Source organism: Rousettus aegyptiacus, unplaced genomic scaffold, assembly GCF_014176215.1.
Source record: "Rousettus aegyptiacus isolate mRouAeg1 unplaced genomic scaffold, mRouAeg1.p scaffold_m13_p_6, whole genome shotgun sequence".
In the NCBI taxonomy this organism is placed as follows: Eukaryota; Metazoa; Chordata; class Mammalia; order Chiroptera; family Pteropodidae; genus Rousettus; species Rousettus aegyptiacus.
Window position 1 is genome coordinate 85,338,131 of NW_023416309.1, and position 26,957 is coordinate 85,365,087.

The window sequence follows — 26,957 nt, forward strand, 5'->3', positions numbered from 1 at the left end:
TAAGCTGGAAGGGAAAAGTATATATGGGATATATATGTAATGCCTGGCATCTACTAGATACACAACAAATGCTAGATCTCTTCTCTGTTAAAAGGGCTATTGTAAGGATTTAAAAGCCCCTTCTCAGGAAGGCCTTCTTGGCCATCCCTATCCAAAACGTGAGCCCCCAACATTTTATTGTCTCCTTGTCCAGGTTCCACATTTTCCCCTTCTTGCTTATCATTATCTAACATTTTACTTATCTATCTGGTTTATTGACCCTCTTCCCCACCAGAATGACTAGGCTACAAGGCAGAGGATTTGTGTCTAGGATGGTTCACTAATGTATGCCCAATACCTAAAACAGTGCCTGGAACATGAAACTCTCAAATGAGAGAAATAATCCAAACATGGCAGTGTTTTGGATATTCTGCTACTGTGTTCGCAGAGTCCATTTCTTCCACGACTTCGAAGCCAGTATAATACACGTGTAATAAGCGTGAAGCTGTTAGAAAGCAGAGCCCCAGCAGGAAACAGTCCAAGCCGAGGCCACGGGGATGACATGAGACAAGAGAATAGCTTATAGTGGGAGGCATGGAGCGATCAACATAGTCAAGAGCTGCTGGGTAAGAACGGGGAGCCTTCTGGGCGGCCCTCACATAGAATATTGTTTCTTTCTTGCTTTCCGCCTTACCCTGAGCACAGTGATTGAATCTGCCTTCCTCATAAAACACCCGAATCGTTAAGAAAGCAATTGTGTCCTCAGCTTTCCAGTTTCCTCACTTTCTTGGTTTATTAGGGCTGCATCGGCTTCCATAGGCCAAGTCTCTATGATCAGTGCTCTCTGTATGACATTCTCTCTGCCGGCTCTGATCATGATTTAATATTCACCCAACACTTGGGTTGGAGGTGTCCTGTGCTCTGAGCCCTGTCCCAGGCCTCACAGGGGATAGCGCAGGATAGTGGAACAGAGCACAGGTCAGGTGGTTCTGAGTTCAAATTCTGAATTCACGAATTCCTAGCTATGCATTTTTAGTCAATTTATTTGAGTCTCAGATTAGCAAAAGTTTTAGAGTTATTACAACATTCTGGCGCAACAGACCTCTTAAAGGAATTGGAAAGATTGCAAGATAATTGAAAATGATTTTCTCACTAGAGATTTTGATTTATTTTTAATGATTTGCTTATGTAGCCCCCATACTTCCTACCAGACCGCATGCTGAGGGAAAGTGCCATGTATTATATCTAGCCTCTGGCTCTGGGTGTCTCCCACAGTCTGTGGTCACTTGTCCAGTTGGTTTTAAACTCAAGGACAGGTGTTTCTGGGTCAATGTCTTTTCATTCCTCTTACGATTCCAAAGTCTTGCTTTGTTTAAGACCTTGGTGTTCCCATGCCATATTCCTAATGCCTTTATCATTTATTTGCATAGCATGTCTTGAGGCTAGTAAACCATAAACATGCCAATGCTGTGCCAGTTTTGATTAGAAACAGGCCAGACAAGTTAAAAACGAAAAAAAAAAAAAAAAAAAAAGATGTCACAGTGCTAGGAAATGGTGGCAGCCAGGTAAGGGCTTAGTGTACTTAAAGTCACTCATTATACAGATGAGGAAAGCGAGGCCTGAGAGGAGGGAGGGACTGATGATCAATGACGGAATTTGGTTAGAATCCAGGTCCCCAGGTCCCAAACCATTGTCATCTCTACACCATACTTTATCTGAAGTTTGCTCAGAATCAAAGTCACCATCTGCTTTTAGTGTAAGAGGTTTGCCTGCTTTGGAATCTCTTTCTAGCTGCAGGACCGAAAAAGTAACATCGGAGACCAATGAAGAAGAGAAGGGGTCCTCCTGCGTTTCTCTTTGCATGCGACCTCACTTTCTCTCCTGATTGATTGACCCAGCTGTCAATGGGCTTGCTTGGCTCAAGGAAGAATCACAGATCCGTGAACTTCAGCAGAAGGTAGGGACCTCATATCGCTCACTCGACGAACATCTGGAGGGACTCTCCATTCTCTAGCGTTCCTGGTCCAGCTGCCTAATTTTATAGAAGAACTGAGTCCCATAGAGGAAACGCGACTCGCTTAGGGTCGCCCAGCTCGTAAGCAGCAGCGCTGGAACCTGGATATAGGTCTTCTAGGGCCAAGCCCAGTACTCGTTAAACAAAAAGTTTTTAAAATAAACTTCACGTTTAAACTTGGGCAGAACTATAGCATGTGTGGGACCCTAATTAAAATGTATTTATTCAATCCATTCATCCAGCAAATATTGATTGAGTGAGATAGGCCAACGTGTATTGACTAGGGATGCACAGTATGATTGCCTAGCAGCATGAAGGAACCACTTGAGGTTTGAGGCTGTGATTTTAAAGTGTGAGCCACCAGCATGATTGTGCATTTTTCTTGAACCTCGTTTAGCTACACAGGGTCAGGCAGTAAGTGAGTGTGGGAGAGTTAGATCTAACCAGGGTTGTGGTTTTGTCAAAGAATATGAGGAAATGAAGGGGGAGAAGAGAGAGTTGAGGGTATGCCATGATTAAGATGAATACTTATAGTATTTAAAAGTGAATTTTATTTAAAAAACATTTTTTAACTTTATAAAATGAATTTTGACACTGGGTTGTGCTGCCCGTTCAGGTCGAAATGATAGTATTGGCATCTTTGTTCAGTAGCTGTCTTAAGGATGTTTGCCTGGGCTGGTTCAACTTGTAGATGGAGGAGGTTCTACTTGATTTAAATTGTTTGAGCCAGTGCTCCACCTGAGAGCCTCAGGACTTTCCTTCCTCCGGAAGGAGCCTTTTGAGACAAATCTAGGGGTCAGTCCAAAGCTCAGGAGCTGCAACTCAACTTATAAAGCCCTTTTATTGCATTGCTTGCATAAGTAAATAGTTGGCTTCCTATTTTGGGAAAGGACATATTTGTTCTCAAGGCTACCTCGTGTCTGGGCACCCACTGGGGTGCTGAAAAAGACAATCAACCTTTCCCCTCCCAACACAGTTTTGAAGTAGCCAGGGAAGTCTGGATCCTTCAACCACACACACACAAAAACAGTTGTACACTAAGGCCAAAATACAAACCACACAGCTTCGCCTCCCAGTCTTGTGTTCAGTCTGTCCCCTGCCTCATCGTAACACTTGCTAAGAATCTGGCCTCCTTTCCACGCGTTGTAGGTGCCCATGCGGACGGTACGCATTACTTGGTTTTCCCTGATGTCAGCAGTGGTAATGATTAAGTGGAAACACCCCACCCCATTCGGATGTCTCCCTTTCCCCTCCCTTTCCAGTATTTCTTTCAGAACTTGTGGCCACAGTGCAAGTGGGTGACACAGGAAAAAGTAAATCCTTTCAACTTGAATCACGCTGCCATCCTTCTAGCACTCCAAATGTCGTCCTCCGCCCCGCTCCGACGCAACAGTTCCTGGAAAAACTGGAACAGATATCCCACTGCCAACTGGCACTACATAATAACTGAAGGAATAAGCGAAGCAGAAATATATGTGTATATAAAAATTTACCAAGATGCACACTTTCAGTGTGTACTCTTTACTGTATGTGAATTATAATCCAAAAGAAAAAATTTTAATAACGCAGAATTCTAGATCATGTTCTTGCTAGCATAGGATTTAGGAGTTGCGGGCAAGCGAGAATGCTGTTGTTACCTGCTTTTAAGATCCCAGTGTTCTGGGTTGCCTTTGTTAAGAGGACACCAAAATAGTGAAGAATAATTGCCAGTTGGTGTTTCAAAAGGAACAATAAGAGGTGAGGCACCCCACCCCCTACTCTTGCCCTCACATGCTCAATCCTAACAAGAGATTTAAAAAAGAAAAGCCCGGGAAATTCCAAGCATGTCTCCCTCCCCAGATAAGACAGAAATGGAAGAAAACTAAACTTTTTAAAGTAAGCATTTTGATCTTCATGCAAACATGGAGTTAATCTTGGGACAGCTAAGCACAATTACACAGATGAATTCGTTGTGTGAAGTGGTCATTGAGCATAGAGAATGTTAGTGCCAGTTCAGAGTCCAAGCTCTGTAGGGGTCATACCTGAATATGCTGAGTTGGGCACATGGAAACCTCAGTGTGCATTCAGGCTTGACTATTCTTTTTAATTTGTTTCAGAGTTGCTCGCTGGGGTGGCTTCAGGAAATGCAAATTGAATGTCCATAGTGGTGTTTAAATATATGCAGGGTTTTGATGCGTGTTAAACTGAAAATATAAATAAAAATCTTTGGACCTTTATTGACAACTTTAAAGTTACTCTTAAGATATGGTATAATTTTTATAATCCCTTGCCCTTCAAATCAGCTTCTATACATACAGAGAGGATGCAAGAATTAGACTGGGCATGATGGCAGCCAGGTTCTAGCTCCAGTTCTATCTCAAATTATCTGAGAGTCCTGGGTTACTTCCTTCCTTGACTCTGGGCCTCCACACCTATAAGCTCAGGAATTTAGACCAAATAGTCCAGCGCTCTAGTTCTGAGGCTGCAACTCAGTGGAGTTTGGAAATATCACTTCACTTCTAGGATTTTATTTTGAGCTAATGGGAAATACTCTTACAGTGTAAAATGCATATGACTCTGTAGCCTGTTTGACCTACCAAACCCACAAACACAGGGCCACAGTTGGAAAGAACTCAAGTCTTTTTTTAACAGCTGTCCCTGTTCCAACTAAGAGAAAAGTATAAACTCACCAAGTATCATCAGCCACAGTGAAAGTGTTAAATTCAGCACTGCAAAGGAACTATGTTACAGAGAGGAGTCTCTCCGAGTTTATAACCATAAAATATTTGCACTGAAAGAGTTCTTAGCAAACAGGTAGAATCAGAGAGATTAAGCAACTTGCTCCAGATCACACAGACAGCAGGAGGGAATCAAGACCAAAATGTAGGTCTCCTCACTCCCACTCTGGTAGAACTCCTGCATGTGTCCTTCAGAGTTAGCAAAGCTCACCTTTTGAGTTTGTCTTTCCGTATTCACTTACACCCTTCACAGGGAATGGAAATGTTGAATCTTATTTTTGTAGAGCTAGATCTTGTTGAAATTCACTAGAGAAATGAATATAGATGAAAAATTCACAGTTGCCCAATCTATAGGACCATTTCACAAAGGAAATGATGAAGGTCTTTGCTCGAAGCTGTCCCTGCCTCTTCACCAGAAGCAGGGTAATCAGGAGGCAAGAGAAGGACAGGGAGTCCCCAGACTCCTCAGGAACCCAGCAGGAGCAGCCTCAGCTGGAGCCGTCTGTGCCCACCCGCTAAGTTATAATCAGAACAGGGTCCTGCCATGCTGATGGAGTTTGGGCCTATGGAAAACAATTTAGTTTTTAAGTAAAAAAAGAAACAAACCTGGGTATGTCCCACAATGTTCCCTGACCTTGCATCTTTGGAAAAGGGACTTCCATTTCTAGCATTCTCAAATATTTGAGCCTCCACACACTTGTTTTCCAACATCAGAGCTTATGTACTAGGCACCACACTTTTACCTAAATGCACTCGAATTTGAGGATCGAGTCTGCTACACGTTTTCTCTAGGGAGGGAGGGCAGGGCCTGGAAGCAAAGCAGGGAACTGTCAGCTGAAGCTAAGTGAAGCTAGCATGTCGTGGTGGAAATGGCACAGATCCCGAAGAGCCAAGTTTCGCTGCTATCAAGCTGTATGACTTGGGCAGGAAACTTATCTTTGTTTTCTCATCTGCAAGATGGGGAGAATCCCATCTCCTAAAAGCATGTTAAGGAAATTAAAGGAGAAAACACGTGTATCTTTTCTTTTCTCTGCCCTTTGTATCTCTTCCTTTTCTCTACCCCTTTCCTTAGCGGGATCTCTATTGAGAGATGCTGCCATTTCTTGAGCACCCACTAAGTGTCAGACATCTATTAGCTTATCTTATCCTCCCAACCGAAAGTGTTTTCACTAATGTCAGACATGGAAAGATATGATACCCAAGGTAGGATGTCACTTTGACATCCAACTCTTGCCCACCTCAAACCGATTGTCACAATCCCTTGTGCAGCAGTGGTATGGCATGGGGTTCACTGTATGTTCTCCAGTGTCTTCTACTGGAGACGGAAGCGCTTCCATCTTCCTTTTCTTTCATTCCCAGTTCCCACTCGACTCCTAGGGTCATCTTCTCTAGACGACGCTGATCCCTAACTCCTCTTAAGTAGGAAATGCGGCTCCTCATATCTGAAAGAGGAGGGGCCGCACTGGTCTTGGTGAGACACCATGTCTTCCATCCCTGCATGTCCCCGTCTCCCCTTCCCCCTACACAGTCACACGGTTAGCCCATACCATCCTCATACTGGACAACGTTGGCCATTAACAAGGTTCGGGTGCAGAAGAAAGCGCTTGTCAGGTGTCGTCCTGGCTTTGCCATCACTGTGTGACCTAAGCCAACCCAGTTTCTCTCTCTGAGCCTCAGTTTCCTCACTGGTAAAAAGGAAGGTTCTCGACGAGGTGCCTCTCAAGGGCCGCTCTAGCTAGGCTAGCATGTGATGAGTGTTATCATTCATTAGAAAGCGATTCTCCCAAATGTGCAAGGACTCTTCCTTCCATTCTGGATAGTTCAGACTTTCTTCAAAAAGATCTTGTTTAACCACGTTTTTGAGGCCTATTGCTACTCGGAGGCCCGGTGTCAGCAACTAAAAGCAAATCAGATGGAAAAGCATCCCCATTCCTCATCTGAACGCAGTTTCTGCTTTGAACCTTATGCCAAGTCTAGGGCTTATCAGCCAGAGTGTGTGTGAATTACCATATGAAAGAACTCTCTTGGATCCTATTTAAAAGAATCCTCTTTTCAATTTAGATAAGGAAAACACCCAGTTCTCCAGAAAATACATATAAATTCCTTTCTAAATGTCCAAAGAGATTTATGTCCATAGAAGATGTAATTATCTTCTCCTAGGATAAAGGAATCTTCCAGCTATGAGGAAGAGCCAAGAACCCAGAATGTTCTGCTTGAGACTGCAGCAGGGCCACCACAGGCTGTTGTCCAAGTTGTTCTCTGTACAAGGGTGCTCAGCTGATGGGGAGGGTGAGGGTAAGGGATTAGAGGCGGGTGGCTTAAATCCAGCCAGCACTCCACTAGCCAAGCCATGTGCTCAATGCAAGATCATGTCAGTTCAAGGGAGGTGCACCTTTCTGTCATTTAGCAAAGGCACTGTGTATGTTAGCAGGCAGCCCCCAGCAAGGAAAAACAGCTCTTTGCTTACAGATACATCATCTCCCAAAGGCTCATGGCAAGAGTGGATGGCAGAAAAGGAGACGTGAAGGCTGGGTTGTAGGCAGATATGAGGAGAAGCTCCCCTCCGAGACCATCTGGGTGTCTAGAGGGGCTTATAACCCAATGCCTCGCAGCTGGCTTCCAAAACAGCACAGTTCTGAGAAGAGCCCAGGAACAGATGGCTCCCTGCTCCTCCCCATCCTTCACTACCCCTCATTAGAGCTCAGCTCAGCCTTCCCTGGCCTCCCAGCCTGTGCCAAAGTCCGTTATTGGTTCTCAGAGCAGCTTCGTTTTTCTTTTTCAACACCCATGTTGCACACTTGTGTGTAAGTAATTTGATTTGCCTGCATCTCCCCTACTAGATTGTAAGCTGTGTAAGGGCTGTGTGAGGGCAAACAGTGTTGGGTTTAGCTCTTGTGTCTCCAGCACAGGGTCTGGGACACAAAGCGGGAGCTATGAATAGATGAAAAGGTGAAAATTAAGGGGCATGGGCCTTGCACTTCCGTCTCTCTTCCTGCCAGGCCTAGGAGGCTATTTGGGCACAGTAACACACGGTCTTCATGACCTAAGCCCTGTGCCCAAGCCCAGGGGACATAGAATAGAAAAGACTAGCTAACCTTGGCCTGGCATCCAAAACACACTAACAAAAACACAGCTTCCCAAACCTCACCCTAGGAGATTTGGACATCTAGGATTTGTATTTTTCACAAGGTGATGCTAAACCACCTATCAGGGTTGAGAAACCACAGATACTGTTGTAATAGCTATAAGGACCTTATATACAAAACAGAAGGAACCTGTGGTCCAACCTGAAGTTTCGTGGAAGGCATTCTGGTGGAGATGATGCCTCAGCCATGTCTTGATGGTTGACAAAAGTGAATGATGTGAAGAAAGGAGAGAAGGACATTCTGAGTCAAAGAAACAGTATCAACAAAAACAGAGAGAAAGGATGCTACATGGGATGCATTTATAGGGCAGGGCAGTGGGATTAAATCAAAATGGTAAGAATCAGGCATAAGTCGCCCATCATTCACCTGGGCTCCCAGAATCCTTCTGGGTAGGAAGCCCATATTTTAGCAACTCGCAGAGGATTTCCTTTGTCATCTGTGCCCCCCACTTGTAATGAGAGCTGCACTCCTATTTTTGGTTCCATTTACATTGCTTTTTTAAATCTTTCTCTAGTGAGACTGTGGCTTAACAAATAGCCCTCCGAGCTCAGTTCCATCAAGGCAGTATATTGTCAGAGGCTTTCCTGATGAATAGACTTGACTGAAGGACTATCCTGGCTGGAAATAAGAGATTACTGAAGCTGGCAAAATGGCAGCATCCACAGCCAGCGTCTCCAGCCATGCTCAACAATGTGTCAGAAAAGAGTCATTTTACTTGATGTAAAAGCAATGTCTGAAGCATAAAAATCAGGCCCCAGAGGAGCCTGTACCTCATCTCTTTTGGGCCCAGAATTAGGGAGGAGAGCTAAGAGGGGGTGCATGTGGGATGGGAGGGCAGATCTTCAAAGACCTGCCTTCACTGGAGTGGGAACAATCCACAAACTGGTGCTTCAGGCTGTAGGAATGACTTCTTATGCCCCAGTTCCTGTCCATTCTTCTCCACCTTTCCATTGCCTCTTCTCTCCCTGCTCCCCTCCTACACAGTTGGTCAGGGGGCCCTGGGTGGGTTGGCAGGCCAATGCTCCTTCTTTTTAAATTTTTTCTGATGCTCCCTCTTAATTGGACATTTTAAACTGGGCTTTCCTAATGTGCCTGGCTATTGCCTGAATAGGTTTTTTTTTTTTTTTTTTCTTAAGACCAGCGAGTATTTTCCCTCTTGGTTTGAACCAGGTGGCCTCTAGGAAGCAACGTGGATCTGAAGTTCTCAGCCTCTCCACTCAGCTGCACATCCAGGCGCCTTCTGAGCAATGCCCCATGCCACAGTTCAGTGCCACCCCACCGAAGCCTGAACTATCTTGTCTGCTGTGCAGTTATAAATTAATCTCTTGTCATCAGTGATTAACTTATTTGAGCCACAGGAGCTGCTGAACCAAAACAGCCCCTTGGGGTTAAGAGCCTCCAGCGTTGTGTGGTGTGTGGATCTTCCTGTGACCCTCATCACTCTGGTCCTTGTGCTGTGTCAGCAGGGGAGCAGGGACAGCCAAGACAGGGGTCCTATCTGGGTGCTGCTGCTCTGGAACGCTCACCGGGCTCCTCAAGGTGGAGCTCCACACGGCAAAGGTCTAGGGTTTGTTTTCTTTTAGTGTGTTCATCTGCAAGGGAGGTATTAAAAGTGGGATTGTAAACTTACTGGATTTCATTAAAAAAAAAAAAAAAAGAAAGAAAGAAAGAAAAAAAGAAAAAGAAAGAAAGCTACTATTTTTTAAAAGATAAAATAAAAGTGGGATTGAGGTGGGCATATTTTTTGGAGACATATGTCACCTGAATACAACAGCTTGGGATTGATATAGGAAAGGGGGAGCCAAACTTTGGAATTTGCCAGATGTCGAGGGGACTTAGGATCACCTCTTAGATCATGAAGCATCTCAGGGGGAAGAGGCTTTGGAGATCATCAGCTCCAACTTTGTATAGATACCAAGAAAGATAAAAGAAAAGTGTAACTCTTCCAACGTCACACTCTAGAACCAATGGGGAGAGATAAAACAAATGTCAAGTTGTGTTTATACATCAGATAAAGGTTCATTTCTTCACCACCATGAATATAGGGTACATACAACTCTCTTTGTAAAAAAATGCCCAGGGAATCCTTCCATTTACCATTTCTTCCACTGGAAGTTCTCAAAAGTAAAATTTCTCTGATTTTTCTGAAAAATCTGGCAGATTTGGTCTCATTTCTTAGTTGCAGGGCTCTTCACAGCAATTTTAGAATGATGTCTTTATTCACTTCTGTGGCCATCCCCTGAAAACCCAAAACCCCAGTCTAATTATGAGAAAATATCAGGCCAACTCCAACGGAGGGACATTTACAAAGAACCTGACCAGTACTCCTCAAGGTCATCAAAAACAATGGCAGCCCAAGAAACAGTCACAGATCAGAGGAGCCTAAGGAGACATGACAATCAAATGTGATGTTTCCTGAATGGGATCCTGGAACAAGAAAATGCCATTAGGGAAAACGAGTGAAATCTTAATAAAATGTAGAGTCTAGTTAATAGTAATGTAACAATGCTGGTTCCTTGGAACGAATGTTCTATAGTACGTAAGATTTTAACAACAAGGGAAACTGGGTGATGAGTATACGGGAATTCTGTACTATCTTTGCAACTTTTCTGTAAATCTAAAACTTTTCAAATAAAGCACTTATTTAAAGATGTTTAAAATGTTGCCTTTCAATTTCCTCAGACTGGGACCTTTTCCAGATGTTTGACTACAGTCCCTGCAACGTGCTATGTGTGGAATAATAAATATTTGAGGGTAAAGGGAGGGAGGAAGATGCTGAGGTACAAAATACAAAAGTAAATATAACTATACAGCAACTGATGTCTGCATAAAAAATGTGGTATATTTATTTAATGGAATATTATTGACCATAAAAAGGAATGAAGCACTGACATACGCTACAGTATGGATGAACCTTGGAAATAATAGCCTAAGTGCGAGAAGTCAGACATAAAAGACCACACACTGCATGATTCTGTGTAAGTGAAATCTCTAGGAAAGGCAAACCCACAGAACAGGAAGTAGATTAGTGGTTGCCGGGGCCTGGGGCATGGGACAATGGTGAGTGATTGCTAATAGGTATAGGATTTCTTTTGGGGTGGGGGAGTGTCAAGGGAAATGCTCTGCTATTAGATAGGGTGATAGATGCAAACTTTGTGAATAGACTAAAAACCCAAATTGTCCTCTTTAAAAGGGTGCATTTGATGGTGTGTGAATTACATAATAAACTAAAAAATAAAATAAAGTGAAAATGTTAAAAAGTAAATACAACCTAATCTGCACCTTCAAGGAACTCAGGGTATATTGGAGGAGAGAATTTCAGTCCAGTGACTGTAAATCTTTCTTTTCCCCTTGTCTGTAAGCACCATGGGGGCAGGAGCCATGATAGTTTTGTTCACCATTGTATTCCTGGCACCCAGTGCCTGGCCTTTAACAGGCTCTCAAGAAGTACTTGATGAATTAAAAAATAAATGTGATGTGTTAAATCCTATGCCAGCTATGGAGTCACAGAAAAGAGGCTGAAGATGTTCAGGAAAACCTAGCATGCTCAGAAAAAAACACAGGCTGTGATGTGGACAAGATTTACTGTACAGTAACACCATAAAAGTTGTCAAAACCCTCCGGAGTGACTAATCTATGCAGTCCTGAGTCCCCAAGCAAGGCCCTGCAAGGTACCTCATTCTAGCTCACTGCCCACTCTATGTGCCTGGGACCCTTTCCTCTTGCATACCCACAAACTCATGGAGGAAGCTTGAGCCAGTCTAGAACAGCTCTGCTCTGCCCGGGAGCCCACAGTCTAGAGAAAGGGATGTGTATGCATACACACGCTGCAGCCCACGGCTTCTGATACAGTGTGAACAGAGAGGCATATGTGAAGGCAGGGGGAGCCTGGAGGGAGCAGCTCATGGGCCTGGGTGGAGGCAGGTCATAGAAGGTTTCCCAGAGGAGGTGACATCATCTCAGCATGAGGGAATTTGAGGCATGAGGAATGGATTGATTCTGAAACACTGTTTCTGGGTTGGTATATCTCCACCTGTTCCTCTCATAAATGGTTAATAGTTTTGTTCCTCCTTCCCAGGGGAGCTCCATAGAGCCTTAGATACAGGCATACCTCCTTGTATTGTTTTGCTTTATTGTGCTTCACAGATGTTGCATTTTTTACAAATTGAAGGCAAGACCCTCCACCAGCAAAAAGATAATGACTCACTGAATTGCGATACTTGCTTTATTGTGGTGGTCTGGAACTGAACCCACAATATCTCCGAGGTGTGACTGTTCAGTTTTTAAGGTCATCACTGAAGCCCCAGTAAGACTCCCAAGGTGACTCAGCTACTCAAAGGTAAGTGCCATGCAAAATGAAAACTACTCTTGACTTTCAGAGCCAGCCAAAAGGAAGTGAATTGTTTGAAATCTAGTTTCAAGGACTTCAAAATACCAGGCCATGGAGCTGGAAATTGAGTGTCATTGACATGTGAGAGACTTGGCAGAGAGCTCTCCATTGCAAGCATGAGCTTAGAGGAGAAAGAATTCTGCAGAACTATGCCTCGTAGCCTTGGCAGAATATCTACGTAGTAAAAGTAAAGGATTTGCAGTCAGACGAAGCCGGGCGTGAAAAACAGCCCTGCCACTTGTCAGCTGTGTCATCTTAGAAAATACAAAATCTGAGCCTCGGTTTCTTTGTATTTAACATGGGAACATAGTCTCTAGCCTGCTGGGTTGCTTCAGCAGTTAAAAAAGACAATGTGTGGGAAGCATCCTGATCGATGTCTGGCAATTAAGAGACCCTCAATAAATTGCAGGTATTATTTCATTCTTATCACAATTCCTGTTATAATTATGTAGAAATCCTTTGTCAGTTTGGATGGTATTTGAAAATATATTTTCATCCCCAAATTCCCTCTCATCCGCTAGCTTATTTTTAAACCTCTTCAAAAAAACGAATTGAGCTCTGGGTTTTTATCCTGGCTAAATTTTAAACGAAGTGTCTATACCATTTCATAATGAGTGTTTGTGATGAAATCACAGAACCACAGAAACTGGAGACAGGGAAGCTCCTGTGCCTTTCAGCCTTGTCCATGAAACAAAACAAAATAAAACAAAGAGCTTCCGTGTCTCAGTGGATAATGCGGAGGATGAGAGATTTTATCCCTAAAATAGCTCAAGCTTTAAAGTTAAATCTGATTTTATTGTCCATCTCTTAATAAGGCTTCAGCATTGCATAATGTACTACTTTAAGGTAACACCATGTAGATGTATAAACTCACATGATTTAAACACAAGGAAAAGATGAGCAGGAGGGGGTGGGGGAGAGGAAGGAGAAGGCACAGAGACCCACTGGAAGGTGCCAATTCCTTTTTGCACTTAACCCTACACCTCCTTGGTAAAATGATAAATAGGAGATACCTGCTTTCTTGTATCTCCCGACAGGTTCAGTTGTGTTTTACAAAATTGTACCAACTGACATTTACTGCACTTGATAGATACTTCTGGGTGCCATGTGCTTATTGTAAAACAATCACTAGAAATGCTAGGAACCACAATACGTGAAGGACAAAGCTGTTTAATTCACATTTACATGTTAACAGAGCCCAAGGCCTCAGCCAGGTGAGTGTTGCTATTTAAACACTGGGTGGCTTACAAGGGATTTCACATATTCACTGGACTCTCTAAGCCGCTGCTCTGATCACAGACACCACACCCAAAGAAGTAAGTTAAAAAATTTTAAAGAATTTTTAAAATTAAAGCAGAATTGTTTCTTTTCGGCTTTCACACAATGCCGGTTTCAAGTTGTCTTGGAGACGGTTCTTGGTGTGCTCTTTGTTCATGTAACCGCTAGATGGTGCACATTACAAAACATTAGCCCTGCAGTGGGGCTGCTTTTATCACTTTGCAAGGACTAGAAGGGAATCAGAGGTAAGGCTGCTAGATTTAGCAAATAAAAAAAGATTCCCAGTTAAACTTGAATTTCGGATAAACAAATATTGCATGAAACACACTCATACTAAAAAAATTACATGTTTTTTTTTAATCTGAAATTCAAATTTAACTGGGTATCCTGTATTTTACCTGGGTCCTAAAGTAGCACCATGTTTAGACAGCCTCATAAGAATGATCAGACAATGGCACACTTTAGAAATTTTTGTTCTGTGAGATAACTGAATTCCTTAGGTCAATACATGGATAAACATAAAAGGAAAAGAGGCTGCATTTTTCAGATTTTCTTTACAACCCCCAAGTCATAACGGTCCTAGAGAGGAAGCTGAGCACTTCTCCAAGGGAGGGGAGGGGAGAGGAGGAATCAAGATAGTGAGTCATCTTTACTCCCCTGCTGAGAGATTCCCACCCCGGGGAACTCTGCCCCTCTGCATGGATTTATTCCACACACCTTACTGAGTCCCTTCTGCATGCCAGGTGCTGCAGATAAAAACACCACATTATTTTACAAGTGAGGAACTAGACTCAGCGTTCCCAAGACAACACAGCAAGTAAGGCAGCTGAGATTTTAACCTAAGTAGTCTGACTACAGAGAAGCCATGTTATAGAAACTTCAACAATGATTAAAACGCAGTCCCTTCTCTCAGAGAGATCATAATCTAGTGAGGAGAACAGATAAATAAATAAATAATTAGAGAGAGGCAGAATGATACTGGAGGTGAGCAACAGAGAGAAATCATGCAGTAAAATCACGGAGACTTAAGCCAGTGGTGGGTGGGAAGAGAGCACAGGGTGGCCAAGAAAGGTTTCCCCAAGATAATGAGGTTTGAAAAACAAGGAAGATTCTAACAGGGTAAGGAGAGGAGGAAGGGTTTCCTTGCTGAGAGAGAACAGTGGATAAACAGGCTCCAATGTGGCAAGTAGCTTTAGAAGCCTGTTTAAAGGTCAGTGATTGGAGCAGAGGGACTGAGTGGCCATGCCGAGTGATGAGAATTGGGCAGGGGTCAGTAACGAAGGGCCTTTTAGATTGTGATGAAAGTTGAATTTTATTCTAAAACTTATGGGGAGCCATCAAAGGATTTTAAACTGAGGAGGGAAGGTAATCTAAAACGTTATCAAGTTTACGTGAGCGACATTGTGGAAAATGGATGGAAAGGGGCACAAATAGCAGCTCAAAACACTCAGAACATCTTCCAGACCCGCTCCAGTCAGACCCAGTTGTTCTCCCGGGAACCCACACTGCTCTCACCATGGCTCTTCTCCTCATCATCTTCCCGGGTCGGCTCCTCTCTTCCTCTTGCCCTCACCTTCTTCGAGTAGATCGCCACGTAAAAATCCTACGAAGCGTTGCTTTATAGGTAAAAGTTCTTGTAAGTCAGAAATGACTTTATTCTGCCCTCACTCTCGATTGAGAGAATTCTAGGTTGAAGAACGTTTTCCCTCAGAACTTCATAGCCACTGCTCCATTGTCTGGTGTGATATCAGTCTGCTTTTCTTCCCTTTGATCTTGCATTCGAAAGAATTATCTTGTGCTCCACATCTTCTTGAGCACTGTACTTCAGCTGCGCTGGCCTTCTTGTTGTACCTTGAACATGTCAAGCTTTTATCTACCTACTTATTTCCTCTTCCTGGAATTTTCTTCCCCAACTCCACTCGAGGCTGTTTCACTAATCAGGTCTGAGCTCAAATGTCAGCTCTTAGAGACTCTAGGCCTTCTCTTGGCAATCTAGCTAAACTAGCAAATACTGGATGTGCGAAAAGTGTTTATTGAATGAATTATAATTAACTAATTAGTTAATAAGTAAGATTCTATAGGAGTATTTCATAAAGGGGTTTGTATTTGGCCAAATTCACAATCTTATTCATTTTAAATTGGCTATCCACACGGAAAAAAAGTGAATCTCCAATTCCTACTTCATCTAATACATACAATTTATTCATAAATCTAAATGTAAAAGAAAAACTAATAAATATTCTAGAATAGAATATGAAATGTCTTTATGACCTTGGAGGATGGCAGATTCTTAAACAGAAAACAAGAGTATTAACCACTAAAATAAAACAATAAACTGGACTAGATTAAAATTTAAAACTTCTGTTCATCAAAAGACCCCACTGAGTGCAAAGGCAAGTGAGAAAAGATATTTGCAATCTACAGCACACAAAGGACTCTTTGGAGAATATATAAAGGACTTGCACATTTAAAAAGAAAAAAAGAAAACCTAATAGGAAAACAGGCAAAAGACTTGAACAGACCTTGCACAAAAGAAGATATCCAAGTGGCTAATAAATATATGAAAATAGTGCTCAATTTCACTATTCATCAAAGAAATAGGAAAGTTTTTTTCTACGATTCCATTTTTATAAAATTATGAACTCATTTTATAAAATGGGTTTAACGCCAAGGTGTTAGTTATCATTGCTTTTTATTGTGCGTGAGTGGGGATTGGGGGACTGGGTAGAACTGGGAGAGAGCACCAAGGGAATTTCTGGGTGCCGGTAATGTTTTAGCTTTTGATCTAAGTGCTGGTTACATAGGTGTATGTACAGTTTGTGAAAATTCATTAATCTGTACACTTACGATGTGTTCACTTTCCTGTAGGCATATCTCAGTTAAAAGGTTGCCAAAAAAATTATTGTTGTGGGGATTAAATAACATAAGTTAAAGAAATCAGTTCAGTTCCTATTACATGAAGGTACTTATTAAACATTAATTGTTAAATTCATAGTATTAATAGTGCCCAGTGAGCATGATGAGCCAAAGTGAGACACTCACTCATTTAGCAGTACAAAAAGTAAATCAAAAAAATTGGGTCACACCCATTGGAATGGCTAGTATCAAAAACAAAAACCAACCAAACAAACAAACAAAAACAGGAAATAAGTGTTGGCAAGGATGTGGAGAAATTGGAAACCTTGTGCAACGCCGATGGGAATGTAAAATGGATTATGGTTCCTCAAAAAATTAAATGTGGAATTAGCATATAATCGAGCAATTCCACCTCTGAGTATGCACTCAAAATAACTGAAAGCATGAACTCAGACATATATTTGTACACCAAAGTTCAAAGCAGCATTATTCACAGTAGCCCAAAGATGGAAACAACACAAATGTTCCCGAACGAACAAATGGATAAACAAAATGTTGAATATATACAATAGAATATTATTCAGATTTAAGAAGGTATGAAATTCCAACACATATTACAACATGGATGAATCTTGAAAACACTATGCTAAGTGAAATAAGCAAAAGAACACAAAAGGCCAAATATTGTTACCAAAAAAAATATTATCCCCTCTGCTCTGCATATCATCTTTTTTCATAAATTAATAAATTAAGTGACCTATACATGTTGGTCTATTTCTAGACTATTCTATTAGCCTATACATCTAATCTTGGGCCAAAATATCACCCTGTCTTAGTTATCCTGGCTTTACAATAAGGCAAGTTACATGGTAGTGTGAGAGCCTTCTTGCTCATTCTTCTTCAAGATTATCTTGGCTATTCTTGGCCTTTTGTATTTCTATATATGGTTTAGACTTATTCTGCTTATCAATTTCCATTTTAAATAAACATGCTGGGATTACATTGAATCTATTAATCAATTTGAGGACAGTTACAGTTCTTTGAATTAAAAACTATTATTATGCCCAGTATAAAGATGAGAAAACTGAGGTCTGGAGAGCTTAAGTAACTCGCCAAAGGTCACATGGGCAGGATTTAAACCCAGTGCTGCACTTTTCCGTCTGCCTTCGGAGCCTTTACATTGAACCATTCCTTCCAAGTAGACTGTATTTCTATTCTGTCACCACATGGGTATGAAGCCCCTGAGGACAGAAAGTATGTCATCCATGTTTGTATCTCCTTAGCTCCCAGACAGGACAGTACCCAGGATTAAGAAGCTGCTCTATAAATATTCATTAAGGGATTTGTTAAATGATGAATGAGTCAGGGAGTGAATAACTAGCTTCTGAGAACCTAATCACATGCTGACAGTCAAATGCATTTGTATTTGCTCTACAGATACAAACACTCAAAATAAACAAAACTAACATTGATTAAAGCAAAATTTTGTTTTGTTACATTTTAACCCCTAAGAGCCTAAGTCTTACCACAGTAAATCAGATCAAATGTAGAATTTTGTCCCTGAAGATGACATCAAAGGACAAATGTTGGCTAGGAACAGTCATAGTCCCTGACATTCACCTAACTGCTATTTGATTTCCTCTCGGCCTCTGTCCAACTTGTTCTCATTTTGATCCAACTGTCTTGACTAAACTGGATTAACTACATTGCCATATGCTCAACACTGCCAGGTGTAAGGAGAGTTTGCTGGATTTGGGCTGCTCTGCATCTACTTCTCCTCCCTAACAGCACCCTACTTTCCTTTACTGGAGTCATCTCTTCTGCATCAAGCATAGTCTGGTGGGTCCTACCTACTCCTAGCAACGAGGTAGGCAGGTGACCCAAGGCTGACCAATCTGATGTTCCTTCCCTGGGACTGGAATCTTGAGCAGGGAGCAAATAAGCAGGTATTGGCTGCAGCACCATCCCCCTGGCCAGCACGGACCTGGTGGCTCCTCCAAGGGAATCACTGTTGAGGTTTCCTAACCATGATCCCCAAGCTCTTGTCCATTCTCGGAGCCCCCAGTAGCCTTCTAATAAACGTATTTTCTGCTTAAATTAGTTTGAGTTGAAACCAAAAGTTCCTAACCAAAACATAATCTCATACCAGAAGTGGGATTTTGTAAGGCTAAGCAGAGACGTTTTGGTGAAGGGAAAGAATTGATATGAGAATTTGGTAATTCTTTGTTATATTATAGTGAACGGCTGGTTAATCTGTTGCCTGTTACACCTTGAGATTCAGACTTGGCTTTAACATTAAAAGGTATTGTAAGAAAATTTCACGTTTTAGAGTGTGCTGATACTTTCTTCAGCAAGGTCTTCTAATAAAGAGACAAGCTGAACCCAGTCTATGCAACAGTGAGAGAGAAGAAAGTACACATTTGCTAAGAGGTGTCTTTTTGCCAATGGCCTGCAGTTACAGTTGTCTGGGAATACAGGAAAATCTCAATTCTCTACCCTCAAGTCAAAGTCAGCAGAAGAAAGGTGGGAACATAGGAACCCAACAGGAAATAAGATTAAGGCCTAGGAGAGGCCCTTCCCTTCCCAAGCACCCCCTGTTCTGCCTTGAACAAAGAAATCAGCAGTCACCTTGAGAAGATGCAACAGGCTGCCGTCTGCGAGCAGCACAGAGCAGTAGTTAGAGCAGGACATAGAGCCAGGACGCCTGGGTTCGAATCCCTGCTCTGCACTTAAGAGCAAGTTCTTTACTGCTCCATGACTAATTTTTGCAAAAGAAGAACGATAATGGTTCCTGTCTTATAGAGTTGCTGTGAGGATTAAAGTTAATCCACACAAAACCTTTAAAACAGCGCCTGCCCCACAGTAAGTAATCAATAAATGTTACTCCTAATATTTTTGTTGTCATTGTGAGGAAGAGGTAGTTTTGTGAGTCATCCGCACCTAACTTGTCATTTTAGGTTATTCTCAGGTAGAGCACAAGATAGAAATATTAAAGTGAGGGCAAAAGGGATGACCAGAGCACCTGGGCCTATTGCTAAGAGATAACTGTTCCTAGGCAGGTTCTAGTTTCAAAGACCATGATCCAGTAAGGTCTCTGACCCTTATTACTATCCACAGTGTTAGCCAGAAGCAAATTAACCAAAAATCTCATTAACGTTTTTAAAATTTTAATTTATTTGGGTAACATTGGTTAACAACAATATATTAGTTTCAGGTGTACAACTTTATAATACGACATCTGTACCTTCCATTGTGTGCTCACTGCTCACAGCCTAGCCTCCTCCCTTCACCATATATTCGACCCCCTTTATCCTTTTCCTCTTCCACCCGCCCTTTCTTCTCTGATAATCACCATACTGTTGTCTGTGTCTATGAGTTTGTTTGGTGTGTTTGTTTTTTGCTTTTGTTTTATATCCTACGAATGAGTGAAATCACATAGTTCTTGTTCTTTTCTGTCGGACTTATTTCACTTAGTATGATACTGTCAAGATCCGTGCACGTTGCCACAACCCATTACCTTTTTTAGGGCATCATTTTGCCAAAGAAATCTCAAATCTGGCCCACAGTGGTCTGTGATCATGATTTCCAGACTCTCAAACTCATATCAGCAGGTAGAGAGCTGCCCCAGAAGGGCCATTCTCCTCGATGTACATGTCATATGAAGGACAATTCTCAGGAGAGATTTTTTTTTTCTGAAGAGACAAGCTGGGGCCACAGAGGGCAAAGGGCAAAGGGAGGCTTCCAGAGGGCAGAACTAGGGAGGACACATGCTTGCTGCCTGTGCAGGATGTCCATGTGATTCCTGGTAAAATATGGCATGGGCTATGGACTGGTGACCACTGACAGTTGTCTCCTTTTCTTTCCTTTTCCAAACGAGAGTTTTCACCACAGTTACCCTGTTTTCTCTCCATTCCTGTTTTCTGAATACATCAGAGGTGATTACATGTACCACTTAGCCTCTAGACCACACAAGATCATAAGAGCTTCATATATGATGATTGCACATCACCCAGACAACCAGAATGAATGAAATTGTGGCTCATCGCTTTTGGGAAAAGAGGCTGATTATATTTATGTAGAGAGTGGGAACTTTTGAAGGTATATTTATGGGAATACAAGTGAGTGTGGGTATTGAATAGTTAAAAGGGGTGGACTGTACTGGATAGATGTTGTTTTTGCAACTCAGCATCCACTCATTTTTCTTCTGATAAAAATAACTCATCCAAATGTGATTTGTTTGGCATTGTGAAAATTCCCCCAAATCTGGGGATGGGCCTTGATTTTTTTTTTTTTTTTTTTTTGGCCAATCGGTATTTCTCATCCCCCGGCTATGTAAAGAAAGCCAATGCAATTTGATACATATGTTAAGTCTGGAAAAAGAAGAGTTCTTCACTCCTCTCTCTTCTACAGAAGTTACTGGAAAGCAGACTGGCCCCCCTTCCTCTGGATGGCATCTGTTAAGATATGAAATTTGTAGACACTGTGGGAGATGGGGAGGAGCTGGCCCTTGGTGACATTGTTTGATTCTAGCCCTCACCTTAATCAGCATAAGAAGTTCCAACAGGTACATTAGCAGGATTGGTGCTTTTATCTTTTAATAAGAAACCCGTTATTTATTAAGAGCTTTGTGGTTTACAAAGCATTTGCCTGGACTGATCTCCTGATCTTGTCGCCTCCCCTGTAGGGCAGCCCAAACTTGCATTATTATCTTCCATTTATTAGATGAAGAGACTGGTTTGGAGAGGCTCTGCTTTTCTCAGACACCCAGCCAGTAATTAGAGGAGCTGGAGCTTGAACCCAGGTGCGACTCCAGGAAAAAATCTCATGTTGCAGCAGGAGTTGCACAGAAGCCATCACAAAACGTAGCAAGTAAAAGCAGACAGACATGCACCCAACCCACCTGCTTTCCTCTTAGCCTCAAATCCTCAACAGCAGTGCCTGGATTTCAGACCCTGAGCACCAGCACAGTTGCTTCTGCAGGAGGGGAAATGACTTCGTTTGAGATATTTCTGGTGCAGTCAAGCAGGAGGTCATTTTTTTTGTGTGTGGTTTCATTGATTTTATGATGAGGGAGTCTGTGATCTTACTTGGAAATATTTATACTTTAAAGAGAGAAACCCAGGGGACTCAGTCGTGTCTGTAGGCCAATCACTCCCAGGGACCTTCTTAATTTAGCGATTCCTCCCCTTCATCCCCCCTCCTGTCAGTCTTCCTTTACACAGGGCGGAGCTGAATGGGTGATGAATTTATGAGACTGGAGCTCCAGAGCCCACGTGGAGGAGTAAATTACAAGTGACTATACCTCCAGGATGGGCCAGCCTCCTTAGCCCTGGCGACACTTCAAAGCTTCCAGAAAATTCCCCAAGAAGAACAGCCAGTCTCTGCGGGGCTCTGTGTAGCCCTCTGATGGCTCTCTTAGACAACTGTCCAAGTAGTCTCCAACGTCTGTGGGCTTTTGTTCACTTGTTTGCACACCCCTCTCTGGCAGTTAGCCACACTCTTTGGCAGAAAGAGACACTGAAGCACAGGGAGGCCGAGGCCGTGAGTGCGGCCGGCTCGGGAGCTGAACCCCCCTCCAGCTATCAGTCTGGAATTCCATCTACCTGCTCTGCATACCTGAAGGGCCAGGATTGTGTTTATCTACCTCTGAATCCCCATTTCTAGCACAAATTATGGCAATAGCTGGAGCTCAAAACCATTTTGTGGAAAGAATGGACAATTTTGCTGTCCTGTTCTTTATGCCAAATTTGATTAAAGTCCAATTTGAATCCTATAGACCACAGAGAACAAAGAAGTTTAGATGTTCGTAGTTGCTGGATAGTGTCCAAACTGATTCCTTAGTAACTTCCAGGCACCAAAATAAAAACCCGTTACTGAAATTGCTGTACAATTTATGAAGCCCTTTTACTTATATCTTGTCATTATCCCAATAACAATTCATGAGGCTGGCATAGCTGTGCCCATCTCAGAGATGAGGAAACAAATATAGAGAGGTTAGGTAATTCACCACGGTCACACAGCTGGTAAGTGTCAAAGCCAGGACACAAGCCCCTGTCTTTCCGCTCTGAGTTCAGTGTTCTTTCCACTGGCTGTGTTTTTGTTCCTGCCTTCTGTGGGGCCCCAGAAAGGCTACTGGAGATAGAGGAAGATGAAATAAAGGTTAGGAAATCCCTGACTTCGCCTGGAGCAATGGAGAAGGAAGATGAAGGTTTTCTCTATGTTTCACCCATTTCCTGAGCACCTAGTACACGCCAGTCTCCGTGATTGACACGTACCTGCTTCCAGGGGGAGATTTACGGGGAAGCTGAAGCTTTGGGCCCCTCCTTTATGCAGACCCTGGCTCTGGGTAATGAGTGCCATTAATTAACTACGCAGAAACATTTGAAATATCCTGAGCTCATATATAAGAGAAATCTGATAGAGGTTTTCCAAATTTGACAACAACCCTAAAAAAGTACCTGATATTATAAATAATGAGTTGTGAAGCTGAATAATAAGTTCTCAATAATAATAAAAAAAAAATTTTAATCACCCATACTAAGGAAGACAGAATTATCTTTCTCTTTTGACTATGGAAACCGTTACAAAATCCTTGTCATGTTGAGGAGTGATCAAAAAGCATGCAGTCAAAATATAGCAAAGTAAGTATTTTAAAGAGATATGTTTAGGTAGTTATTTTTTTACTTGTCATTTGTTTCTTGACTTTGTGGTATTTATGTTATTTGTCAGCTTTTAAAATGTGTTGTTTTTGCCATTTCTAATTCTAAATCAATGTTCATATTGTAGTTAACTTATAATTGTAATTTTCATTCTTTTTTCTTAAAGAGGGCCCTGTCGAAAGGTATAAGTGTCAGGCTCCATACAATTTGAGTCTGTCACTGCATGGGTAATCTCATTTAAAAATTATAATAACTCTATAAGAATTACTATTGCTATCTTCATGTTACTGATGAAGAAAGTAAGGTTTGGAGATGATCCTTTTGCCCCAGATCCTGCAAACCAGAAAGGAGTAAAACCTGGTTTCAAACTATAATTTGGCTGAAAGCCCATGTTTTTCCCACCATGTTACTACCGAAACTACCCTTTGTGGAAATTCATCCGTGGTACAGCCACTTACTGTTTTGGGATACTGTAGTTTAAAACTCCATTCACAAATCCTTCGATGCTCTTCTCTCCCCATCTCCTTTCCCCTTGAGTACAGGTTGGAGTTAGAGACTTTCTTCTCACAAATGAATGTGGAGGAAATGAGGACGCGTGATTGGGTCTTAAAAGGCACCATGGCTTCTCTTGCTTTCTCTCTCATGCATTCCTCATTTCAGGAGAAACTGACTCTCACGAAGACACTCAAACAGTCCTGTGGAGAGATCCTCCTGGCGAGGAACTGAAGCCTTGTGCGACAGCCACGTGATGAGCCAACTTGAAAGCAGACCCTCTGGCCCCAATCAAGCCTTCAGAGAACTGCAGCCTGGCCAACATCTTGACTGCAGTATCCCGAGAGACCCTGACCCATGGAAGAAGCACTGTGGCTTCAGGAATTAAGCCTCAAAGCCAAATGTCCATAATCCTCATAGGCCCTTCTTTTCACCCACAAGGTGCAGAAACAAGCTGTGCTACATGGTCTGGAATCAGAAACTCAGTCTGCATGCCATTGGCCAATTCCGTGAGGTCTGAAGACACCATGAAAACAGCCAAAGATACTTGATCTGAGGAAAAGGGGTGCACACCGAGGCTTCAAGAGGCCACTCCATGTATTCTGAGGGGAACTCTCATGCCCGTGCTACTCCTTTGTATGGGGACAAACCACAGGGCTCTGCACAAGCAGACAGACTAGACAGTGACTCAGAGACAGGGAACTGCTCTATGCAGCAACTGCGATTTCTTGGGGGCTCCAGAGCCTGACCTAAAGTGAGGGACTTTACGGGAAAGATGCCAAGACAAGGGTTCGCAAGCTCGTCTGGTGGCTCTATTTGAAACAGTCTTCTCTCTGCCCTCACATGTCCCATTTTCAAATCAGCTCTTTTCAGACAGGGTGCATCTCCCTCTGCAGGATCTTCAGGGCCAGGCTTGTCAACACCAAGCAAAATAAAAAGGGCCCCGAGGGAGATAAGATTTATTTTTCCCACTTAGAAAGTAAGCTCTTCTGATTTCAAAAGAATACATTTCCTTGCCCATTAAAAAAAAAAAATCTCCGAATGCTGTTTCGGGCTGATAAATCCAGCTGAATCGTTATTGACATTTCATGTTTGTCCAGGACATTCAGGGCATTTTTGTCTGGGATTGAGGGTTTTCTCAGGGTGAGGACCTTTCAGTGCTAAAATGGGGACAATCCCAGGCAAATAGGACAGTTGGCCACCTATTAGCATTTAATAAATGGGAAGCCACGTAAATCCAGTATTTTTTAAATAAAAAGTTAAAGATATTATTTATCACTCGACCCTCTGGAAAGCATATCTGAGCAAGAAATAAAACTCCTTGTACCGGATTTCTTCAGGAAAGCCCAGAGCTCTTATAGGAGGAGGAAGTGAGAGAAGAGAGAAGGACATAGTTCTGCTTTCTAGACTTTTCCTCTTTACCTTAAATTTGAGTTCTATTAGTAGCACTTGCAAATGATAACTCACCTGGAGGACTGTGCTTTTCTAGAAAGACAAGGAAAAAGGTAAGTTGTTCTGTGACTAAACATGCCCAATAAGGGAGAAAGCTGCTTAATTTAAAATGCAAGCAATGGTCTCCAAGGAACACCTAATTCTCACAGGCTTGCACTCTTCTTGAATATGAATATCAGCCTACAAAATCCATTTTGCAAGAAAAATAAACTTTTTTTTTTTAAGCGCATAACTTAATTTCTGTTAGGAGTCTCCATTGTATTGTGGTGGTAGGAACTTGATCTTAGCCAATCTGGAGTCCTCATCTCTTCTTCAAGATCTTGTCTAAGTTCAAGGAGGGGGACACTTAATATAGTGCTAAGGTGCTGGGCAAGGTGGGACAGTAGCATCTACTAACACTTAGCAAATACTCATTGAGCGCTTGTGCTATGTCAGACACTAAGTGTTTTATATGCATTCTCTCTTTTATCTCAGATTAGTACCGATCTGCACAATTTTTATCCCCATTTTACACAAGAGGCATTGAGAAGGAAAGAGACTTACCCTAGGGTTACATGCTAGTAAGAGGCAGAGCCAAGGTTGAAACCCACTGGCCTGAGTCTCGAGGCGGCCCACCTAAAGCCATGCATTTAACAAACACTGATGGATCGATCCATCGCCTATTACCTGACTGAGGCTCACAGGATGGAGCAGGGAACAAAGCAGACAGAGACCCCAGCCCCCACGGAGTTCCCATTCTGGCCTCCATAGGCCTCTGCCTCTTTGCAGCAGCCAGGAGACATCCACTTCCGTGCTGCCCCTGGGGCATCATTTCCTCCAGGCAGCATCTTTCCTTGTTCTGATTCTGGAGGACTCTTTAGGCCCAGCAACTAACTCACTCACTATCTCTTTCTCTTTCTCTTTCTCTCTCTCTCTCTCTCTCTCTCTCTCTCTCTCTCTCTCTCTCTCTCTCTCTCTCTCTCTCTCTCTCTCTCTCCTCTTTTGACTTCTACACTACTAAGAAGACGGAAATTTATTCTGTTGTGTGCACCGTGCTGGCCAGAGGGAAACTTTGCAGGTTTAAGACCCCTTTTACTTCCCACTGCCCTCAAACCAGGGCACTTTTGCTCTCTTGCTATGTTAGTGCCCAGGGAACAACCTGCAGGACCACGTCGAGCACACACACCAGCCATTCCTGCTCTGGGGTCTGGTCCCCAGGACTCACTGGCCATCCAGCTCAAATGGGAAGCAGGATCTAGTGTTCTATTTCTTAGGGGATCTCTGCATGCCTCTTTCTCTCCTCACTCTCCAGGTCCCTGGGGGCAGGAAAACGGGCTCTAATTCAGCAGGTTTGTTTATGTCCTGAGTTACTTACTTCGCAAGCACTTGTTTTGAGTTTAAAACTAAAGCTTTCTCGGCTCTTTACAAAAAGTCCCTCCCCTCCAACTGAGTGTGTGTGGCTGATCCTAAATGTCAAGGGTAGATCAAGGAATGACAGAAATATCAGCGGAACAAAACTACCAATTAACATTGCATTATAATACCTTGCTTTCAACATTGCCATTATGGTTCCTACATCTTGGGCCCTGTGAATAAACACTTTTCATGCATTGTTAACGTTCACAATACCTCTTTGACATACATACATACATAGGAATAATGACATACATAGGAATAATAATAGCACCTACCTCATAGATGGTTGGGAAGATTAAAATGAATTAAAAGGCTTCAAATGCAAATGCTCAGAACAATTTCTGGCAAAGAGCGAGTGCCATGTGAAATATTAGTCATTATTTTTATTGTAATAATTTCATATTTGTCTTTTCCTTTATACACATTATAGGATAAAGACAATGTTTTAAAAGCTTATTTCTGTGTCTTTAGCACATGCCAGAGTCTGGCACATAGTAGCTATTCAGTATATGTCGAATTTTAATTGAATGAACAAACGCTTGTGTTTTATTCTGTCTCTTAATAAAAAGTCAGATTTGA

General features: G+C 42.4%; 1 long non-coding RNA gene across 2 annotated transcripts; it reads left to right on the forward strand.

Annotated features, from left to right (window-relative positions):
- The first annotated feature begins 11,876 nt into the window (after positions 1-11,876).
- On the forward strand, positions 11,877-26,957 carry LOC118603966. 2 transcript variants are annotated; one of them, XR_004951534.1, is made up of 2 exons: positions 11,877-12,195; positions 23,582-26,957. It is a non-coding gene; the product is annotated as an uncharacterized LOC118603966 (long non-coding RNA). The 2 variants fall into 2 exon arrangements; XR_004951533.1 differs by having other exon boundaries at positions 23,700-26,957.